This window comes from Narcine bancroftii, chromosome 4, assembly GCF_036971445.1.
Source record: "Narcine bancroftii isolate sNarBan1 chromosome 4, sNarBan1.hap1, whole genome shotgun sequence".
NCBI classification, from domain to species: domain Eukaryota; kingdom Metazoa; phylum Chordata; class Chondrichthyes; order Torpediniformes; family Narcinidae; genus Narcine; species Narcine bancroftii.
This window is the reverse complement of record NC_091472.1, coordinates 92888883-92910710: the sequence shown is the minus strand read 5'-3', so window position 1 is coordinate 92910710 and position 21828 is coordinate 92888883. Positions and strand designations below refer to the sequence as shown.

Below are 21828 nucleotides of genomic sequence, written 5' to 3'. Positions count from 1 at the left end.
TTCATAGGAGGTAAAAATATACATATACTTGACACTTCTGGCCTTGAAGAAGGGCTCAGGCCTGAAACATCAGTTTATATATCCTCCTCCTCAGGACATTTTGAAACCTGATGAGTTACTCCAGCATTTCTGTGTTTTTAAATTAATCCAGCATCCACCTTAGCCATTGGATTTGTATTTTGCATCTGATATTGCAAATTTCTCCTCAATATTATCTGGGAATTATTATCTGAACTAAAGAGCTATCACACAGAGCAATTAAGCAACCCTTAGCCTGATGTAGTCACTATAACAGAATAAGAACTATTTCAACTATTGTTGCAAATCACTCCATGATAATTCCTAGGTACGTTTAGTCCCACAGGCTTAGGTGCATTGTTGAGAAGGAATGACTCAAGCATCCTTCACATTGTCTCGATATCTTATAAAGTCCACAGGCTTCAGATTAAGCAGGCAAGGTATTCACTGCAGCCAATTACCAGGCCTATCTGAAAAGAGATTGCGAACCAGTAAAGCTGCACCAACATATGGATGCTTGGTAGTGAAATTCCTTAACTGATCAGATCTGGAATGTTCCCACAATTATTAATGAATGCTGATAGATGAACTCAACAGCCTATTGGAGAAGAATCAAGTTGTAAGAGTATCCCCATTGTTTCCTGCTGTATTGCAGAAGGCAGCCTTTGGCCAATTCCAATCACTGCACATAATATAAAGAAACCGCTCAGAACCCAATACACTAAAATCTGTGAGATTCTTTCTTTGGCTTGGCTTCGCGGACGAAGATTTATGGAGGGGGTAAAAAGTCCACGTCAGCTGCAGGCTCGTTTGTGGCTGACAAGTCCGATGCGGGACAGGCAGACACGAATGCAGCGGTTGCAAGGGAAAATTGGTTGGTTGGGGTTGGGTGTTGGGTTTTTCCTCCTTTGCCTTTTGTCAGTGAGGTGGGCTCTGCGGTCTTCTTCAAAGGAGGTTGCTGCCCGCCAAACTGTGAGGCGCCAAGATGCACGGTTTGAGGCGTTATCAGCCCACTGGCGGTGGTCAATGTGGCAGGCACCAAGAGATTTCTTTAGGCAGTCCTTGTACCTTTTCTTTGGTGCACCTCTGTCACGGTGGCCAGTGGAGAGCTCGCCATATAACACGATCTTGGGAAGGCGATGGTCCTCCGTTCTGGAGACGTGACCCATCCAGCGCAGCTGGATCTTCAGCAGCGTGGACTCGATGCTGTCGACCTCTGCCATCTCAAGTACTTCGACGTTAGGGGTGTAAGCGCTCCAATGGATGTTGAGGATGGAGCGGAGACAACGCTGGTGGAAGCGTTCTAGGAGCCGTAGGTGGTGCCGGTAGAGGACCCATGATTCGGAGCCGAACAGGAGTGTGGGTATGACAACGGCTCTGTATACGCTTATCTTTGTAATCTGTGAGATTACAACAATGCTAAATACGCCAATTCCAAAACCATGCTGTTCTAGTGATATGAAACAAATCTGAAATTGGAATTTCCTCCTTGCAAAAAGCAAGACAAATTAATTATGGCTAATTACCACCCAGTTAATTTACACTCAGGCATGAACAAAATAAATGAAGATGCATTAACAGTGACAAGATGCTACACTTACAGACCAATAACCTGCTGCATGGTGCTTAGTGCAATTTTCACCTTATTCCAGCATTGGCCTAAATATGGACAGAAGAGCTGAGTTGTATCAGCTGGTTGAGAAGGATTGCTCTTGACATTGAAGCAGTATTTGATTCATGACATCAAGAACTTTTGGTAAACCTGAAGTAATTTGGAATAAAGGGAAAACTCTCAACTGGCAGAAATTGTAATTTGCACAGAGGAAAGTGGTTGCACTCATTGGAGGAATCTACTTCTCTGAACAGGGTCTACAGCACCAGCATTTTCAGTTCTTTCATCACTGTGTTCCTCAATAATTTCAGAAATGACATTCATTGAAAAAGCTTACAATAGGTCAAAGATTTGTACTAGTCAAGAAGATAGGGAAATGTTTCGATATACAGTTTATATATTTTTTTAAAATTTAGATATACAGCACGGTAACAGGATCTTCCAGCCCACAAGCATGTGCCGCCCAAATACCCCAATTAACTTACAACTCACATATGCTTTGAAGGGTGGGAGGAAACCGGAACACCAAGATGAAAGTCATGCAGGCATAGAGAGAATGTACAAATTCCTTACAGACAGCGGCAGATTTGAACCCGGAATGCTGGCTCTGTAATAGCAGGCACTAACCACTACACCACCCTATACCAGCCTTTATCATATACCAGCATAGGAGGGAGAAAATAGATTAGACAAAGGTCCAGCCTAGTCAGTGTACTTGGCTGGATCCTTAAAACCAAACCAAAAAGCTGGTATTTTTGCAGATCTCTTTAACCTCAGGTTCCCACTTGCTTCATAAAGACTTCTATTATGCTAATTGAAGACACTGTTGAACAGCCTCAACAACTATTGGTTGGTGGCACTGATGTCTACCATTGAAGAGGTTGGTTACAGAGTACATCAACTCCAAACTCGCTACCCTCCACTCTAAGTTAGATCACCAGGACCACAGGAACATTTATGAAAGGTTGTTGCTCAAATACTACAGCTTGGTATTCAATATCAGCATACCACTAAAATTCAGGATGAAACTAAAGAAATTAAACAGGAAAATCTGCAGGTGATGGGGGGGTGGGGGGGGGGGGTCAAATGGAATACAGAAAAGTAGAGGAGAAAATCAGCGGGTCATGATGCATCCATGGGAAGTAAAAGGCAATCATCATGTTGGGCCTGAGCCCTTCATCAAGAATGCTGAAGATGCCGAATAAATATATGGGGGAAGGCGGGTGAAGGAGGCAAAAGGAAGGAGGAGGAGCACAGTCTAACTGGCAAGAGGTAATGGAGGATACAGTTGGGGATACTGATAAGTGTTAATGGGGGAGAGAGCACAGGGCCAGGAAGGACAGAACTTTGATAGCAGAAGGAAGGGAAGGGATAGGAAACTGGAGGAAGGAAAAGAGAAAGTCCGAGGCAGAATGTTAATGGAAATTGAAGATCGATATTGATGCTGTCTGGTTGGAGATAGCCTAGATTGAATATAAGATGTTGTCCCTCCAATTTTCTTCTGGCCATGATTTGGCAGTACATGAGGCCATACACAGACTTGTCAGGGTGACAATGTGCCCCTAATAGTGGTGAGGGAGGAAGTGTAAATGCAAGTGTAGCACTTATTGCAGTCACAGGGGTAGGTGCCAAGGAGGCACTTGGTGGGAAGAGATGAGTGGACAAGGGAGTCGTGGAGGGAGTGATCCCCACAGAAAGCAGAAAGGGGATGATAAGATGTATCTTATGGTGGTGGGATCCGTAATAGCTGGTGGAAATTCCAGAGGATAATATGTTAAATGGAGTGGTAGTTGAGGACAAGGGGAATCCTATCCTTGTTCTGTCTGTTGTAGGAAATGAAGGAGGTGCAGGTAAGGTTGAGTTAATGACAGGAGAGGTGATGTCATGTTTTCTAAAGAAGGACACCTGGAAAGGAAGGCTGATAATGGTACTTGAGGAAGCGAGCTGAGTCAGAGTGGTAAGGCTTTGGCACAACAGGGTTTGGTGTGAGAACAGGTAAGAGGCGAGGGACAGAAGGAATTGAAGTAAGAAAGGGCCACCCTTTTCATGGAACATAAAGGGTTCAGCTGGTAGGTACTAGAAAGGGCAGATTTTATATATCATATATTTTGTTCCTCTAGTCATAAACAGTGGGAATGGCAGGGGAATGCTCCTCTTGTAGAATGTGGCTCGACAGGGAAGCCAGCAGTATCTCTGATGACTTCATCTGCAAGAATTGCATCCAGCTGCAGCTCCTGACAAGCTGAGTTAAGGACTTGGATCTGGAGTTGGATGAACTCCAGATCATTTGGCAGGCAAAGGGGTTGGTAGACAGGAGTTATAAGGAGGCATGAGGGAGATAGATGGTTGACAATCAGGAGAGGAAAGGGAACAGGCAAGCAGTGCAGTGTACCTCTTGACCGTTCCCCTCAATAACAAAAATTTCTTTTTGGATATTGTTGGGGGGACGACCAACCAGGGACAAGCCACGGCGATCAGGTCTCTGGCACAGAGTCTGGTCCTGTAGCTAAGAAGGGGAGGGGGGGAGAAGAGGAGAGCTGTAGATGGTATGTTGCCTCCCTGGTACCAGGATCCAAGATATCTCAGATCAAGTTTCACAGCATTCTCTTTTTTTTTTAAATTTTTTATTTTTCACACCATAAATCACATTAGCCATGATATACACTATTTCTTTTTCAGACATATACAGTGACTTTTTCTCCCCCCCACCTTTCCTCCCAAACCACCCCCCCACTCCCCCCTCTCATCCATTTTAGGTATACAATCTAGGTTGCATTAAGCCAGTCAGACAATGTTGTCATTCAACAAAATTACACCAGAAATTCTACTGAGTCCATTCTTTTCTTTCCTTCTCCTTCCATCAACTTAGGTAATGTTTGTCCCCGGTAGGTTTTCCCTATTGTATTTAATGTAAGGCTCTTATACTTGTTCGAATATTTCAATATTATTTCTTAACCTATATGTTATTTTTTCTAATGGAATACATTTATTCATTTAAATTTAGTAGTTTCTTCCTTTTAATTTGGTTATGTATTCCATTAATATTTAAAGACATATAGTTCAGCGTAGCCCTTTTATATTTTGTTTATCTTCTCTTTCCGTTTTTCCATCATTACCTTTCCTCCTTTTCCATTTCTGTTTTCTTATTTTCAACTCTTTATAAGACAACATTCCTACAACATCCAACATTTTCCTTATTCTCCTATTTCTATCTTATTTATCCCCAATCTCCCCTTCACCTCCTGAGTTGTCCTTTATCCCTTGTCGGACAACCACATCTCCCCTCTCCATTTGGATTTGCGAATCCAGTCGCAAGCGTCAACTGATTTTGCAGTGACCGCTATTTCCCCCCACCCCGCCTCCCCCAGAAAAGATTTCACTTTTCATATGTCACAAAGGTCACTCTTTTAATTCCCTCCTTATTCTCTCTATTCCATTACCTTCCCTTATTAATTCTTGTCTATACTATCTATATTTTCCTCTAAGTACAGATACATTCATGTATGCTCATTGTCTCTATTCACTCTTATACCTCTTTACCCGCATACATATCAATCGTGATCATTTTTACTCTCATTACCCGTCTTCATCCCTCAGTCTATTTTTGTCTTTACCCACATACATATCAATCGTGATCATTTTAACTCTCATTACCCGTCTTCCTCCCTCAGTCTATTTTTGTAATTGTTCTGCAAATTTTCGTGCTTCTTCTGGATCCGAGAATAGTCTGTTTTGTTGTCCTGGAATAAATATTTTCAATACCGCTGGATGCTTTAGTATAAATTTATACCCTTTCTTCCATAAAATCGCCTTTGCTGTATTGAACTCTTTTCTCTTCTTTAGAAGTTCAAAACTTATATTAGGATAAATGAAGATTTTTTGCCCTTTATACTCCAGTGGTTTGTTGCCCTCTCTTACTTTTTCCATTGTCTTCTCCAGTACCTTTTCTCTTGTAGTATATCTTAGGAATTTTACTACAATAGATCTTGGTTTTTGTTGTGGTTGTGGTTTAGAGGCCAATACTCTATGTGTTCTATTTCCATTTCTTGCTGTAGTTCTGGACATCCTAGGGTCTTAGGGATCCACTCTTTTATAAACTCCCTCATATTCTTGCCTTCTTCATCTTCCTTAAGGCCCACTATCTTTATGTTATTTCTTCTGTTATGGTTTTCCATTGTATCTATTTTTTGAGCTAGTAGTTCTTGTGTCTCTTTAGTTTTTTTATTAGATTTCTCCAATTTCTTTTTTAAGTCTTCTACCTCCATTTCTGCTGCTACTGCCTGCTCTTCCATCTTGTCCATTTTCTTTCCCATTTCTGTTAAGGTCATCTCCATTTTATTTATTTTCTCTTCTGTGTTGTTTATTCTTTTTCTTAAATCCTTAAATTCCTGTGTTTGCCATTCTTTAAATGACTCCATGTATCCTTTAATAAGAGCAAGTATATCCTTTACCTTGCCTTTCTTTTCTTCTTCTATTTCACTGTACTCTTCCTCTTCCTCTTCTTCTTCCTCTGGGTTGACCATCTGTTGTTTCTTTGGTGCCCTTTCCTCCTCTTCTTTCTTGTTTCTATTGTCTTCTGTGGTCTCTTCTTGCTGCAGGTGTTCTGCAGCTGTCGTTGCCGGCTGTGGAGATCGACTCCCCAGCTGGTCTCCCCTCCCGTCGGTGTGTTTTTTTTCATTCGCATCGCGCATGCGCGAAGTATCGCGCATGCGCGGTTGCGCACTTTTACTCGGCTCTGCGAGCCATTTTTGTAGTCCATTATTTACCGACCTGAGGGAGCGGGTTTCTCTCTCCGCAGCGGGCCTCTTCGGACAGGTAAGGCCTTCACCTTTTTCCTCCTTTGTCTTCTCTTCCTCTCTTCTTACCGTTGCTTTCGATTTTTCTTTTTTTGTCGCCATCTTCTTTCCACCTTTATACTCACTTTTCTGTAACTTTTATTTCTGTGCCTTTGTGTTTTCCTTTGTTTTTCCCGACTTTTCTGGAGAGGGCTGGAGTTCACCGTCCGGCCACTACTCCATCACGTGACTCCTCCAAGTTCACAGCATTCTCAAGAGGAGCCAGATGTTGTGGTCCATTTTAGGAACAGTGACTTGGGTCGGAAAGGAGAGGAGGTCCTGCAAGGAGGGCTTGGTTGAAGGATAGGACCTCCAGGGTTGTGATCTCACGATTTCCACCCATGCCACATGCTATTGAGGTTAAAACTAGGATGAACATGTGGCAAAAGTAATAGTTCAAGAGGATGGGAGGGCTTCAGTTTCTGGAGCACTGGAAGGAGAGACCTGTTGTAATGGGATGGTTTGCATCTGAACTGGAAAGAGACTAATATCCTTGCAGGAAAGTTTTCTAGTGCTGCTCCGATGGGTTTAAACTAGATTTGCAGGGGGATGGAAACCAGGGTGCGAGACCAGATAGAAGAATGGAGGAAGGAAAAGATAATGTGAAAATTGCATGCACCATTAGAAGTCAATGGGTTGTACGTAGTGAACATTTTCTAAAGTGGATCTATGTCAATGCAAGGAGTATTGTAGGAAAGGCAGGTGATCTTAGAGCGTGGATTGGCATGTGGAATTATAACATTGTAACAATTGGTGAAAGTTGGTTGTGGGAGAGGCAGGACTGGTAGCTCAGTGTCCTGGGTTCCATTGCTTTAGATGCAATAGAGCATGGGTGGGTGGGGGAGGGGGGGGAAAGGGGTGGAGTGGCATTGCTCGTCAGGGAAAATATCACAACTGTGCTCAGGACAGACCAAAGGATTCGACCTCTGAGGCTACATGGGTGGAGCTGAGGAACAGAAAGAAGGTATGACCACACTGATGGGGTTATATTATAGACCACCCAATAGTCAATAGTATTGGAGGAGCAGATCTGTAAAGAGATAGCAGACAGCTGCAGGAAACATAAGGTTGTCATAATAGGGTATTTTAACAATCCACATATGGACTGGGACTCCCATACTGTAAAAGGGATGGATGGCTTGGAGTTTGTCAAATGTGTTCAGGAAAGTTTTCTAAATCAATATATAGAGTTACCAACATGAGAGAGTGTAATACTGGATCTCCTTTTAAGGAACAAGATTGGACAGATGACAGAAGTATGTGTTGGGGAACATTTTGGGTCCAGTGATCATAATGCCATTAGTTTCAAGTTCATTGTGGAGAAAGATAGGTCTGGGCCTTGGGTTGAGATTTTAAATTGGAGAAAGGCTGATTTTGTGGAAATGAGAAAGAATCTAGACTGCATGGATTGGGATAAGTTGTTCTCAGGCAAGGATGCGCGAGGTAAGTGGAGGACCTTCAAAGGTGAAGTTTTGAGAGTACAGAGTTTGTATGTTCTTGTCAGGTTTAAAAGCAAAGTTAGCAGGCAAAGGGAACCTTGTCTTTTGATGGATAATGGAGATTTGGTTTGGAAGAAGAGAGAGGTGTATAACAGGTATAGGCAATATAGAGCAAATAAGGTACTTGAGGAATATAAAAAATGCAAGAAAAACCTCAAGAAAGAAATCAGGAAGGCGACAAAAAGACATGAGGTTGCTTTGGCAGACAATGTGAAGGAAAATACTAAAAGTTTCTACAGGTATATTAAGAGGAAAAGGATAGTAAGATCAAAGTGGTCCGATTTGTATGGAGCCAAAAGAGATGGGGGAGATCTTAATTTTTTTTTCATCAGTATTCATTCAGAAAACAGGCAGAGTTGCGGGAATTAAGGAAAAAAAGCAGTGAGGTGATGGAACCTATACAAATTAAAGAGGAGGACGTGCTTGCTGTCTTCAAGCAAATAAGGGTGGATAAATACCCAGGGCTTGACAAGATACTCCCTTGAACCTTGATGGAGGCTAGTGTAGAAATCACAGGGGCTCTGGTAGAAATATTTAAAATATAATTAGCCACAGGTGTGGTGACGTAAGATTGGAGGGTAGCTCTCATTGTTCCATTCTTTAAAAAAGGATCCAAAAGTAACCCTGGAAATTATAGGCTGGTGAGCCTGATGTCAGTTGTAGGTAAATTATTGGAAGGTATTCTAAGAGATCAGATATATAGTTATTTAGATAGCCATGGCTGATTAAGGATAGTTCACATGGCATTGTGCATGGTAGGTCGTGTTTAACTAATCTTGTAGGGTTTTTTGAGGAGTTACCAGGAAAGTTGATGAAGGAAAAGCTTTGCCTTTGACAAAGTCCCACATGAGAGGTTAGTCAGAAAGGTTCACACGCAAGGGTATTCATGTGAAGTAGTGAACTTGATTTGATGATGGATGGACAGGAGAACCCAGAGAGTAATGGTGGATGATTGCTTCTCAGACTGGATGCCTGTGACTAGTGGTTTGCCTCAAGGATCAGTGCTGGGAACATTGTTGTTTGTCATCTATATCAGTGATCTAGATGATAATTGGATCGGCAAGTTTGCAGATAACATGAAGATTGGAGGTGTTGTGGAGAGCGAAGAAGGTTTTCAAAACTTGCAGAGGGGTCTGAACCAGCTGTAAAAATGGGCTGAGAAATGACAGATGGAATTTAATGCAGACAAGTGTGAGGTGTTGCATTTTGGAAAGACAAATTAAGAAAGGACATACACAGTGAATGGTAGGGCACTGAAGAGTATGGTAGAACAGAGGGATCTGGGAATACAGATACATAATTCCCTGAGTGTGATAGCATAGGTGAATCAGAATCAGGATTTATTGTCATGAACAAGTCATGAAATTTCGTGTTATGCGGCAGCATCAAAGTGCAAATATACATATTATAATCATATTATGACATTAGTATATAAAAAAAATAAAATAAAATAATAACAATAATAGTGCACGAAAAGTAAGGCAGTGTCTTTGGTTCATTGATGGCAATGGGGAAGAAGCTGTCCTTGTGTCACTAAGTGCTCGTCTTTAAGCTCCTGTACCTTTACCCCGAAGGTAAACAGAGTGAAAAGAGCATGCCCTGGGTGGTGTGGGTCGTTGAGGATAGAGGCTGCTTTTTTAAGACGCCACCTCATGTAGATATCCTCGATAGAGTGAAGTCTGGTGCTTGTGATGTTGCAGGCCAAATCAACAACCCTCTGGAGTTTAGTCTTGTCCTGAGACTTGGCACCTCCATACCAGGCAGTGATGCAAACAGCCAGAAGCCTTCCATGGTACAACTGTAGAGAATCTTCAGTGACATACCAAACCGCCTCAGACTCCTTGCTTTGCATCACAATCACAAAGGTGGATCGAGTTGTAAAGAGAGATTTTGGCATTTTGGTATTCATAAATCAAAATCTTAAGTCTAGGAGTTGGGATGTTATGGTAAAGTTGTTTAAGACATTGGTGAGGCCAAATTTGGAGTATTGCATGCAGTTTTGGTCACCTAACTACAGGAAAGATATCAATAAGATAGAAAGAGTGCAGAGAAGATTTACTGGACTTTTGGAATTGAGTTACAGGGAAAGGTTAAACAGATAAGGACTTTATTGCCTGAAGTGTAGAAGAATGAAGGGAGATTTGATAGAAGTATTTAAAATTATGAGGGGGATAGACAGAGTAAATGTCGATAGGCTTTTTCTACTGAGGGTAGGTGAGATACAAACCAGAGGACATGGGTTAAGAGTGAAAAGGGAAAAGTTTAAAGGGAACATGAGGGGGAACATCATCATACAGAGAGAGGTGGGAGTGTGGAATGAGCTGTCAGCTGAGGTAATGAATGCAGGCTAAATTTTAACATTTAAGAAGAATTTGGATAGTTACATGATTGGGAAAGGTATAGGTGCAGGTCAGTGGGAATAGGGAAATTAAATGGTTCAGCACAGACTAGAAGGCCCAAAAGGGCTGTGTTGTTCAACGTTTCAGATGTGGCAGAGACAGAAGAATTGAGAGTAAGAAATAGAATTCTTACATGAGATCAGATGAAACGAGGTACAGTCGAGTTGATTGTAGGAGTTAGTGGGTCTATGCATGCTTAGTCTGCTACTCTAGTCCCTGTGCACTCAATCTACAAATTCATTGATGTTGTTGGCCAAATAACTAGAAATGATTAGTCAAAATACAGGATGGAGATCGACAATCTGGTTGGGAGGCCAAGGGACAATGCACCTGCCAGCATTGATGGACGAATCCTGGGAGTCCAAATTTCAGAAGACCTCTCCTGGAGCCAGCACATCGAAACAACCATGAAGAAGGCCACACCAATGCCTCTACTTTCTGAGAGTCTGAGAGATTTGGCATGTCGTGAATACTCTAACAAACCTTTACAGCTGCTCTGTGGAAAGTATATTGACAAGTTGCATCACAGCCTGGTTTGGTATTTCAACTGCCCAGGAACGTAGAAGGCTCCAGAAGGTAATAAACATAGCCAGATCCATCACAGGCTCTGACCTCCCATCCTTTGAATGCATCTATGTGAAACACTGCCTCAAGAAGGCAGACAACATCAGAAAGGATCTCCATCACACTGGCAACATCCTCTCTTTACTGCTACCTGAACACTTGTACCTATAATTTCCAAACAGCTAACAGGCCCTTGAACCGCACGTCACGCTTATCAAGCACTACCCTATCATGACAAAATTTGTTCGAGGATAACTGTGAATGTTTATCTATTTTTTTTATTTGTTTTGTTTCTTTTACAAAGTAACTGTTCAGCTGTAGCAAGTAAGAATTTTAGTGCATATACCATATATACTCATATAAAGGTTGAATTTTGGAGACCATATTTTAAATTTATGAGATCAACAATTACATTGATACTACTTTTGAGGGGCTATATTTCACACTAGAATCCAAAATATTTTATTAGTAGCAGAAATCCAAATTATCTCAACGAATAAAGAACAAAAACACAATGAATTAAAATAATTATAGAGCCTGCACATTAAAACAACTACTACCAAGGGAGAGGTCGAGACTGTGGTAAGTATCTGCATCGTCAAAGGATTCTGGAGCTTTGGTCTGTGGGCAGCCAGGACTGGGTGAGAAATCGACATTGAAGGCATTGGGAGCTCTGGCCTGCGGGCGGCCAGGGCTGAGATAAGAGACTAGGGTCAACTTTTATACAAGATATATGGAAAATTCCAGATTATTCGGCCAAATATAGGGTGTCAACTTAATGGTATCAACCTTTACATGATATACATTGTACAGTGCATATGACTACACACTCATTATTATAACAAAATGAAGCAAGCAAGGAATATAAATTATAGTGAGAGCACCTACAAGTATATGAAAAGTTTCCAAAGTAGCTAAAATTATGTTCTCAGAGAAGGTGAGACAGAGAATTAATCATGGGAAATAAAGAAATGGCTGACTCTTTGAACAGATATTTTCTGTCAATCTTCAGTTTTCCAAAAACAACAACACACACACACACACACACACACACACACACACACACACACACACACACACACACACACACACACACAGAGGACAAATATACATATAAATAATAATAAGTTTTGCTTCGTAAATATCAAAGACTCATGGTTTGTGTGAGCAGTTCCTTTAGTCATTCAGCATTGTCACTGCCCACAGGAAGAAGCTGTTTCTCTGATACTCCTGTATCTCTTTCCTGATGGAAATAGCTGAAAAATGCTGTGTGCTGCGTGGGGAGGGTCTTCAATGACTGCACGCCCTCTTCAGACAATTATCCCAGTAGATAACATTGATTGGGGCAGTGGGGGTGGGGGGGGGTGGTGTAGTGAGATCCCAGACATCCTTTCTGCCACTCTGTGGATTGTCCTCCAATCTCTGCAGCAACCATACCATACTGTTATGCTGCCAGCCAGGATTCTCTCCGTACAACTCCTGCAGAAGGTTAACATGATGGTGGCCAATAGCTTTGCCAATTTCAGTCTTCTCAGGAAGTACAGACGCTGCTGCACCTTCCTGTCAAGTGAGGAGATGTTGTGTGTCCACATTAAGTCACTTGCTAAGTGGACTCCAAGGAACTTGGTGCTCTCCACTCTCTCCATTATTGAGTTGTTGATGTGTAGTGGAGGGTGGTCACTCCTAATCCTCCTGAAGTCCATGATCATCTCCTTCATCTTGTCCATGTTGAGACTCAGGTTTTTTTTTCTCACACCATATCATGAGATTTTCTATCTCTTCTCTATAGGGCAACTCACAGTTGTTGCTGATGAGGCCAACTACTGATATGTCATCAGCAAATTTGATAACTCTGTGGGAGCTGGATCTGATAATGCAGTCATAGGTCAGGAGCATGAAAAGGAGCAGGCTGAGCACACAGCCCTGTGGTGCACCTGTGCTTAGCGTGACAGTGCTTGATGTTCTGCTACTGATCCAGACAGGCTGTGATGTTTCCGTTAAGAAGTCCAGGATCCAGTTACAGAGAGGTGTTTTGAGTCCCAGTGAGGACAGCTTCTCCACCAGCCTCTGGGGAATGATTGTGCATTAAACGCCAAGCTAAAGTCATTGAACAGCTGTCTGGGGTATGAGGTGTCATTTTTCAGGTGGTTTAGGATGGAGTGGAGGCTCAAGGCTATTGTATCATTAGTGGAATGATTTCTTCTATCGATGAATTGAAAAGGGTCCAGCATCTCTGGGAGGTGTGCTTTGATGTGTTCCATTTCCTGATGCTTGAAGCATTTCATAATGGTGGAGGTCAGTGCAATGGGGAAATAATCATTGAGGCCTGTTACTGTCATCCTCTTTGGGACTGGGATTGAAACCCATGGGGATGAGGATCTGCTGCAATGAGGTGTTGATGCTGTCCGTAAAGCCTTCGATCAATTGGTCTGCACATTCCTTTGTACCCACCCAGGTATATTGTCCAGACCCACTGCCTAATGTGGCCACAGCTATGCCAGAGACCCATTCGTCAAGGTGGGGGGGAGGGGGGGGAACACAGCTTTCTACAGTGTCAATCTGCTCTTCTCATTGAACCACATTGAACGTGCATAGAATATGTTCAATTTGTCCGGAAGGGAGGCATCATTGTCTTTAACTCATCAGGTTGACTTGTGATGTGTTATGGTATTAATCCCTAAGTAAATCACAAAATTCTGTAGACACTGTGGTTGAAGTAAAAACACAAAATGCTGGAGAATCTCAGCAGGTCATCAGTGTCCTTTGTGTAGCAAAGGCAAAGATACATAATCAATGTTTCAGGCTTGAGCCCTTCATCAAGGTATGAGAAAATGCCAGCATGCATCCGAACAAAAGTAGGAGGGGGAAGGGGCGTGGCAAGGCAGGAGGTGATAGGTGGAAAAAGGAGGGAGGGGACAGCAGCAATGAGGAGGAGGGGAAATGATAGGGCTGTGTGGGTGAAAGAACTGGAAGGACAGGAAAGGGGGGGGAGGGGAAAGAAAAAGCAAGCAAGTTTAATGGAAGGCAGTAAAGTCATGGTTCGTGCCATGTGGCTGGATGGTGCCCAGACAGAAAATAAGGTGTTGTTCCTCTGATCTGTGGGTGGTCAGTGTGGAATAGTACACAAGGCCCTGGATAGACATGTGAGTGTGGGAGTGTGACCTGGAATTGAAATGGTTGGCCACTGGGAGGTCACTGTTGTTGCGAATGGAGTGGAAGTGCTGAGTGAAGCGATCTCCCAACCTGCGACCGGTCTCTTTGATGTAGAGAATGCCACAAAGGGTGCACCGGATGTAGTAAATAAATCCTCTGGATGCACAAGTTAAGCATTGCTTCATATGAAAGGCCTGTTTAGAGTCCCAGACCATGGTGAGGGAGGAGGTTTGGGTGCAATTATTGCACCTCCTGTGGACACAGGGAAAGGTGCCAGGGGTATGATGGGTGGGTAAGGATGAGTGCACGAGGGAATCGTGGAGGGAGTGGTCTCTGCAGAAGGCCAAGAGAGGAGGAAAATAAAAAATGTATCTGGTGGTGGGATCCTGTAGTAAGTGCTGGAAATTCCAGCAGATAATGTGTTGGATGCAGAGGCTGGTGGGCTGCTAGGTGAAGATGAAGGGGATTCTATGTTTGTTGTGTCTGAGGGCAGAGGGGGTAGGGCAGATGAGCGGGAAATGAAGGATATGTGGGTGAAATGGTGGAGGGGAATCCACTTTTGTATAAGAAGGCAGACATTTCGGAAGATCTGGACTGGAAGACCTCATCTTGAGGACAGATGTGGCGGAGGTAGAAAAATTGAGAGAAGGGGATGGAATCCTTGCACGGGAAAGGGTGTGAGGAAGTGTAGTCGAGGTAGTTGTGGCGGTTGGAGGATTTGTACTACAGGTCAGTGGACAGCTTGTCTCACAAGATGGAGACAGAGAGATCCAGGAAGGAGAGAGTATTATTGGAGATGGACCAGGTGAGTTTGAGATCGGGGTGGAAGTTGGACGCAAAGTAGATGAAGGTGACAAGCTCATCGCGGGTACATTAGGCAGCCCAATGTAATCGTCAATGTACCGGAGAAAGAGTTGAGGGATCTTGCCTGTGTAGACTTGCAGCATGGATTGCTCCTCAAAGCCTACAAATGGGCTGGTGTAGCTGGGACCCATGCAGGTACCCATGGCTACTCCTTTGATTTTGAAGAAGTGAAATGAGTTAAAGGAGAAGTTGTTTAAAGTGAGGACAAGTCCTGCCAGGTGACTGGTGAGGTCTTTGGTCCAAGAAGAAGTAAAGTGCTTTCGGACCTTCTGTGTGGGGGATAGAGGCTTAAAGGGATTGGATATCCATTTGGAAGATGAGGCAATCTGGTTCAGGGAATCTGAAGACACTGAAGAGATGGAGGGAATGTGAAGTGTCGTGGATGTAGGTGAGGAGGGATTGGACCAGGGAGAAAGGATAGAGTCAAGAAAAGATCAAATTCATTTGGTAGGACAGGAGCAGGCAGAAACAATAGTCTACCTGGATGGTTAGGTTTGTGTATTTCGGGTAGAAACACACAGTGAGGGGGTGGGAGAAAATGAGATTGGAATGAGACTGTGGAGTGAAGATGAGCAGAGGTGATGAGGTTGGAGATGGCTTTGGAGACTGATCTTGATCCCTTGCTACTTATGCCTTGTATCGCCGGTGTTGCACAGCAGTCTGTGGAAATTCTGTATGTACCTGTGCTTTGCCTTCCAGATTGCAAGGGAGAGTTCAGCCTTGGCTGATCTTAGTACCATCTTGTCTCCTGTCCAAAAGGCATCGTCATGAGCTCTGAAAAGTCCCTGGACCTCTGCATCCAATTATGGTTTCTTGTTAGCCCTGGTTGTGAATCTGTGACATCCTCTATGCACTTGCTGATATAGCCAGTTACTCATGTACTCCTCCATATTTACCTGACTGTTGTAGGTGGCCATCTCCCTGAAACAACTCCAGTTTGTGGTATCATAGCAGTATTGTGGCACCCCAGCACCACCAACCTCCCTCATCCATGTTCTGATCTCCTTGTGAAGTGACTTAGTTTGGTTTGGTAATGGTCAGTCTGCTGGGTAAGCTGGATAGATATGTAATCCAAATAACCAAAGTGGGGGCGAGAAGCAGCCGTGTTCACACCATGGACATTGGTGTACACCCAATCTCAGTGTTCTCTCCTCTGGTGGTGAAACATAGAAAATAGGTGTAGGAGTAGGCCATTTGGCCCTTCAAGCCTACACCATCATTCATTTTGATCATGGCTAATCATCCACTCAGTACCCTATTCCAGCTCTCTCTCCATACCCCCTGATTCCCCTAGTCACAAGTACTAAATCTAACTCTCTCTTAAATATAGCTATGGAACCAGCCTCAATCACTTCCTGTGGCAGAGAATTCCATAAATTCACCACCCTCTGAGTGAAAAAATTCTTCCTCATCTCAGTCCTAAAGGACTTTCCCTTTATCCTTAAACTGTGACCCCTGGTTCTAGACTTGCTCAACATTGAGAACAATCTTCCTGCATCTAGCCTGTCAAATCCTTTAAGAATTTTGAATGTTTCTATTAAATCTCCTCTTAATCGTCTAAACTCCAGCAAGTACAAACCCAGTCGTTCTAGCCTTTCTTCATGTGCAAGTCTCGCCATCCCTGGTATCAATCTGGTAAACCTTTTCTGCACTCTCTCCATGGTAATGATGTCCTTCCTCAGATAAGGAGACCAAAACTGAACACAATACTCCAGGTGAGGTCTCACCAAACCCCTATAAAACTGCATCAATACCTCTCTGCTCCTGTACTTGAATCCTCTTGATAAGAAAGTCAACATACCATTCGGCTTTTTTACTGCTTGCTGCACCTGCATGCCCGCTTTTAAAGCGGCACCCAAGTCTCTTTGCATCTCCCCTTTTCCTAATTGGATACCATTAAGATAGTACTCAGCCCTCCCATTCTTTCCTCCAAAGTGGATAACCACACACTTTCCACATTATATTGCATCTGCCATGCATTTGCCCACTCACCCAACCTGTCCAAGTCACCCTGCACACTCGTAACAGCCTCAACACAGCTCACAATGCCACCCAGCTTCGTGTCGTCTGCAAACTTGGAAATGCTGTTTCTATTTCCTCAACTAAATCATTAATATATATCGTAAATAACTGGGGTCCTAGCACTGAGCCTTTTGAAATGGACATGCTGTTGAAACTGTGGCATTATTGAAATTGCCAGCTTCAGGGTTGAGCGTCTGGCCTTTGCAAATGGCATTGTAAAGCTCCTTCATGACTTCACCATTTTAGCCGAAGGCAGAAAGAAAACTGCACAATAGTTGAAAGTACAGGGCCAATAAAGAGGATAGAACATAGAAAAGAGTACCAAGCAAACTCATGGGACTAAAGGCTGAATTTTCTCTTTTTCTTGAAGACTTCAGAGATTATGGATGAATTATTCACAATCTTTCAAAGTTCCTTGGTCTCAAAGTTCATGTGCAATAGAAGGTGCATATTCAGGCAGGTGTTAGCAAAAGCAACACATTTATGTCTCCCATTAATTCACACCATCTAACAGCAGAATCTGCTCCTTGTTTTATCGGGAGTTAAATTCAGAAGTCGTAGATTGTGCATTCCTGTTCATACTTCTCTTGGTATAATAGAAATGAACATCACATGACACCATAAAAAGATCTGTTGTGCCTAGGTGAATTGTCTCTCGTCCTATTTCTCAGTAGAAAGGACTTTCACTATAAATAGACACTATTGTGTTCAAGAAATGCAAAGCAGCATTTTTGTACAATTTGTACAGGATGTTACACACTCCAATTTTTAGGTTGGAATTTTCACAAATAAGCATTCTTTTCATGGGCAGAATATAACTGGAAGATAGCCCCAATAAAACTCTGTCACATTGCACTAAAAAATATGTGTAGCAGCTGACAACAAATAATATTCTCGGTAATTGCACTTTGGATGGAATCCAATATGAATACTGGGAAGTTTGTATATATTTTGCAATGATTGACCATCACGTAGGGAGTCTAAAAGTGAGAAAGTTGAATTTCATTTGCCAGAGCCCACAGTCTTGGAAATATTTCTTAGGAGAAATTCAGAGTGCTTCAAAGACAGCTTCAAGTCCCAGTTGAGATTCACTTTATGTGAATAATTCCCTCTGGCCAGATGGCTCGGCTACCAGAAAATATTAAGGATATGATTATTTTCCATTTATTTATTTTTCAGGGTGACAGGTGAGATCAGTGTTTTATTACCCATCCTCAGTTTCCCCCTAATTGGACAAACTGGAAAATAATGGCCCTCCCTAGTTTACCCAGGCAGGATCACGCAGTTGCTTTCCCACAGTTGTGTAAAACAGGTGGTTTGTTTGCTGGATTCATTAAAAAAAAGTCAACTTTTTCTCTGATGAACCCAGTCAGAGTGAATGATTGTTTAGATTTGCAATTCTGGATTCCCACTTTTTCAATGTGCTATTAACTGCATGCATGTAACTATTAAGGCACTCCCAGATTACCCAGGATTGCTCATTTTTGACATTTAGACATAGACATTTTTGTAACATCAACGAGTGGACAAAGAATTACTGGAGGAACTCAGCAGGTCAGATGGCCATTGTCAAGTCTAAATCCTTTATCAAGATTGATATTACCTCTGAGCAGGAAGTCCTGCAAAAGGTAGTGGACACAGCCCAGTACATCTCAGGCAAAACTCCATCCACCATTCAGATAATCTACATGGAATGCTGCCATCGGAGAGCAGCAGAATCATTAATGATCCACACCACCCAGGACATGCTCTGTTCTCACTGCTGCCATCAAGAAAGAGGTGGCACCCAGATTGAGGAACAGTTGTTACCTTTCCACCATCAAACAACAAAATCAATTATAGACTCATTTAAGGATTTTCATTTTGCACATCATTTATTATTGAATGCTTATTTTCTGTATTTCAGTTTGTTTCCACTTCCTTCTTGTTTACATTTCTCTCCTTTGTTTATGTATCTTTCCTTGGGTACAGTTTTTTCTACACTTCCAAGAAGAGGAAATTCTGACTGGCCTGCAGGAAAAAGAATCTCAGGGTTGAATGAGATGTACTCTAACAATAAATCTGAACTTTGAACTTTGAAATAGAATAGGGGAAATTACATATATAAAGAGCAAGAGGAGGTGGGGGGGGGGGGGGAGGGGGAACCCAGAAGTATATAAGACAGAGGCATGGGAGGTGGACAGACAGTAGAGATGCAGGAAGAGGGATACACTTTTGAGAAAGGGAAGGGAGAAAAGAAAAGTCAGAAAGAAAAAGAAAAGATCATTCCAGAGGGAGGTAAGGAAGAGATATGTCACTGTAGAAATGGTTGGGGGTGTTAAAATGATTAGCTACATGAAGATCAAGTTTAGACTGACAGAGCTTAGGTATATGGGTACATTGAATGAGGTAATAATAGATGATGTGCATGTAGAGCTCTCCTGAAAGGACTGATGTGCAGATAAAGCTTGCCTCGCCTGGAAAGACTGTCTATGTCCCTGGATGGAGATAAGGCGGGAGATGTAGACACAAGTTTTGCACTTTCTCTGGTTACAGGAAGAACAGCCTAAAGGGGTGGAAGATTGGGTGGGGAGGAAAGAGCAGACTAGGGAGTCTCAGAATGGCTTATCCCTGTGAAAAGCGGATCGGGGTGGAGAAGGGAAGATGTGGCTGGTGGCGAGAAGTTGGCAGATGAGTCAGAAGATAATGCAATGGATGCAGAGGCTGGTGGGGTGGAAAGTGCCGGAGGGAGGTGGGGAAAAAGCAGAAGTATGAGAAGTGGAGGAGATGTGGTGCTGGCATTATCAATAAATGTAGGGAGAATTCTTATTTATTGAAGAAGGAGGACATTCCATATGTTCTGGAGTGGAAGGTGTTGTCTTGGAAATAGATGTGGCAGAGGCAGAAGAATTGTGAGAAAGGGATGATGTCCTTACACTGGGCAGAATGGGAGTTATAATCCAGGTAGCTGTGAGAGTCCATTAGTTGTGGTAGATATCAGTGGAAGGCTTGTCCCCTGAGATGGGGACAAAGAGGTCAAGTAAGAGAGGTGTCAGAAACAATCCAAGTAAATTTCAAGGTTCCTTTTATTGTCATGTAATAATACAAAAAATATAATATATACAATATACTTCAACTTTTGCCTGCCATAAAGGCAAATTAAGAATCACTATTAGTATTGCCCAGCACCCCCAATAATAGAAGAAAGAAAAGTAAAAGAGAGTTCCTTCAGAAACACTGAGAATCTGTGGATTCGCCTCCAGCAATCCCACAGCCTCTGCATCCTCACCAACCTCTGTTCAATTCATTGGCAATCTGAGCTCCAGATCCAAACCTCCGTAATAATCAGCAAACTTTCAATGCCAGAGGCCATTCGAGGTATTGCCTTTTAGCATCATCTCAAATCGATGTTCTGTTATCTGTTTCCGATGAAACAGTCTCCAGCAGCCTGCAGCCTGGTGTGAGTCCTTTGGCAGAAAGTTGCCAACAGCCTGCAACCTGTGTGAGTCCTTCAGCTGCTGTGTCCTTTGCTGGTTTGCTGCCATGGTCACCTTCCCAGTAGGCTCATCACCCTACACCCTTCTCCTTCTCAACAGGAGGTGTCCTGTGCCATCCATTGCTTTCCCAGATTCTGCAACCCCTCATAGTCTGCTGCTCAGTACAGACATTGACATCTTGGGCACAGACCTTCATAGCTGCAGGATGTTAAAATTAGCACATCACGACCTGGCAGTAAGATCCTGTGGAGCAGTGCTGTGTCTCTGCTGCCCGCTTTCCTGGGACTAAACCAGTAGGAGAGAAGATGTTACAGCAGCTCTGGTAGCACCACCATTTTTTAAGGGCGGGATGGAAGTTGGCAAGATCTGCACAGGTACAGGAGTTGTTGATGTAGCAGAGGAAGAGCTGGGGAGTGACACCGGAGTACAATTGGAACAGGGACTATTGCACATGCCCAACAAAAAGTTAGGCCTGGCTGGGATCCACACACTTCCCCATGGCTACACCCTGGATCTGGAGGAAATGGGAAGAGTTAAAGGAAAAGTTGTTAAGTGTGAGGACGTCCTGCCAAGTGGAGGAGAGTGTGAGTCGATGGGAACTGAATGGCTCCACATTTAAGAAAGAAGCAGAATGCCCTGATGGGGAATGGTTGTGTAAATGGATTGCACATTCATGATGAAGGAAAGGCAGGGAGAACCAGAAAATATGAATTCTTCATTGAGGCAGCGAGCATGAGTGTTTCCTGGATGGAGGTGGGAAGGGACAGTACTGGGGTAGGTGGGGATAAATTCATTAGGATAGGAAAATGCAGAAATGATGGACCTGCCTGGCTGTTCTGTTTTGTTTGTGAATTTTTAGACAGTAGCAAGTGGTGTGCATTTGGAGAACTTCCAATTGGTGGCAGTAGTGGGGAGATCACCTCAAGTGGTGAGGTTTGATAAATAATATCCTGATTAAGATTCATGGGGTCTTGGTCAAGGAGTAGATATGAGAAGTGTCCAAGAGCAATGTAGAGGCCAGTACATCAGACTACAACTGTGCTTCCCTTGTGTGTGTGTCTGATGGTGAAATTTGGATTGGTGTGGAGTGAGTGGAGAGATTGCTTCTCGGCCTTTTGGCTGAGATCAAGTATAGAGTGAGTGGAGAGCAGCACATTCAGGGGGGATTGAAGTTAGAGTGGGTGAGTGGGATGAAGAGCCCAAGTGGTTATTGTCCCTTTATCATTTGGAGATGAAAAAATGAAGAGCAGGAAACTTGCTAGAGGGCAGTGTCCAAGAGGTCAAGGGCTGTTAGAGATAGGTAAAAGGATCATTAGTGGGGGGGTGGGGGAGCGGGGGTGTTTGATTCCCTGTCAAAGAAATAGACATGTAGGAGGAGGAGGGACC

The 21828-nt window shown here is 43.1% G+C and overlaps 1 protein-coding gene and 1 long non-coding RNA gene across 11 annotated transcripts in view; one reads left to right on the top strand and one right to left on the bottom strand.

Annotated features, from left to right (window-relative positions):
- Positions 1-21828, bottom strand: part of LOC138760844 (uncharacterized) — a 93888-nt gene that overhangs the window by 44903 nt on the left and 27157 nt on the right. The window lies entirely within an intron of this gene.
- The window catches only part of LOC138760843 (parkin coregulated gene protein homolog), a 314744-nt gene that overhangs the window by 282831 nt on the left and 10085 nt on the right, over positions 1-21828 (top strand). The window lies entirely within an intron of this gene.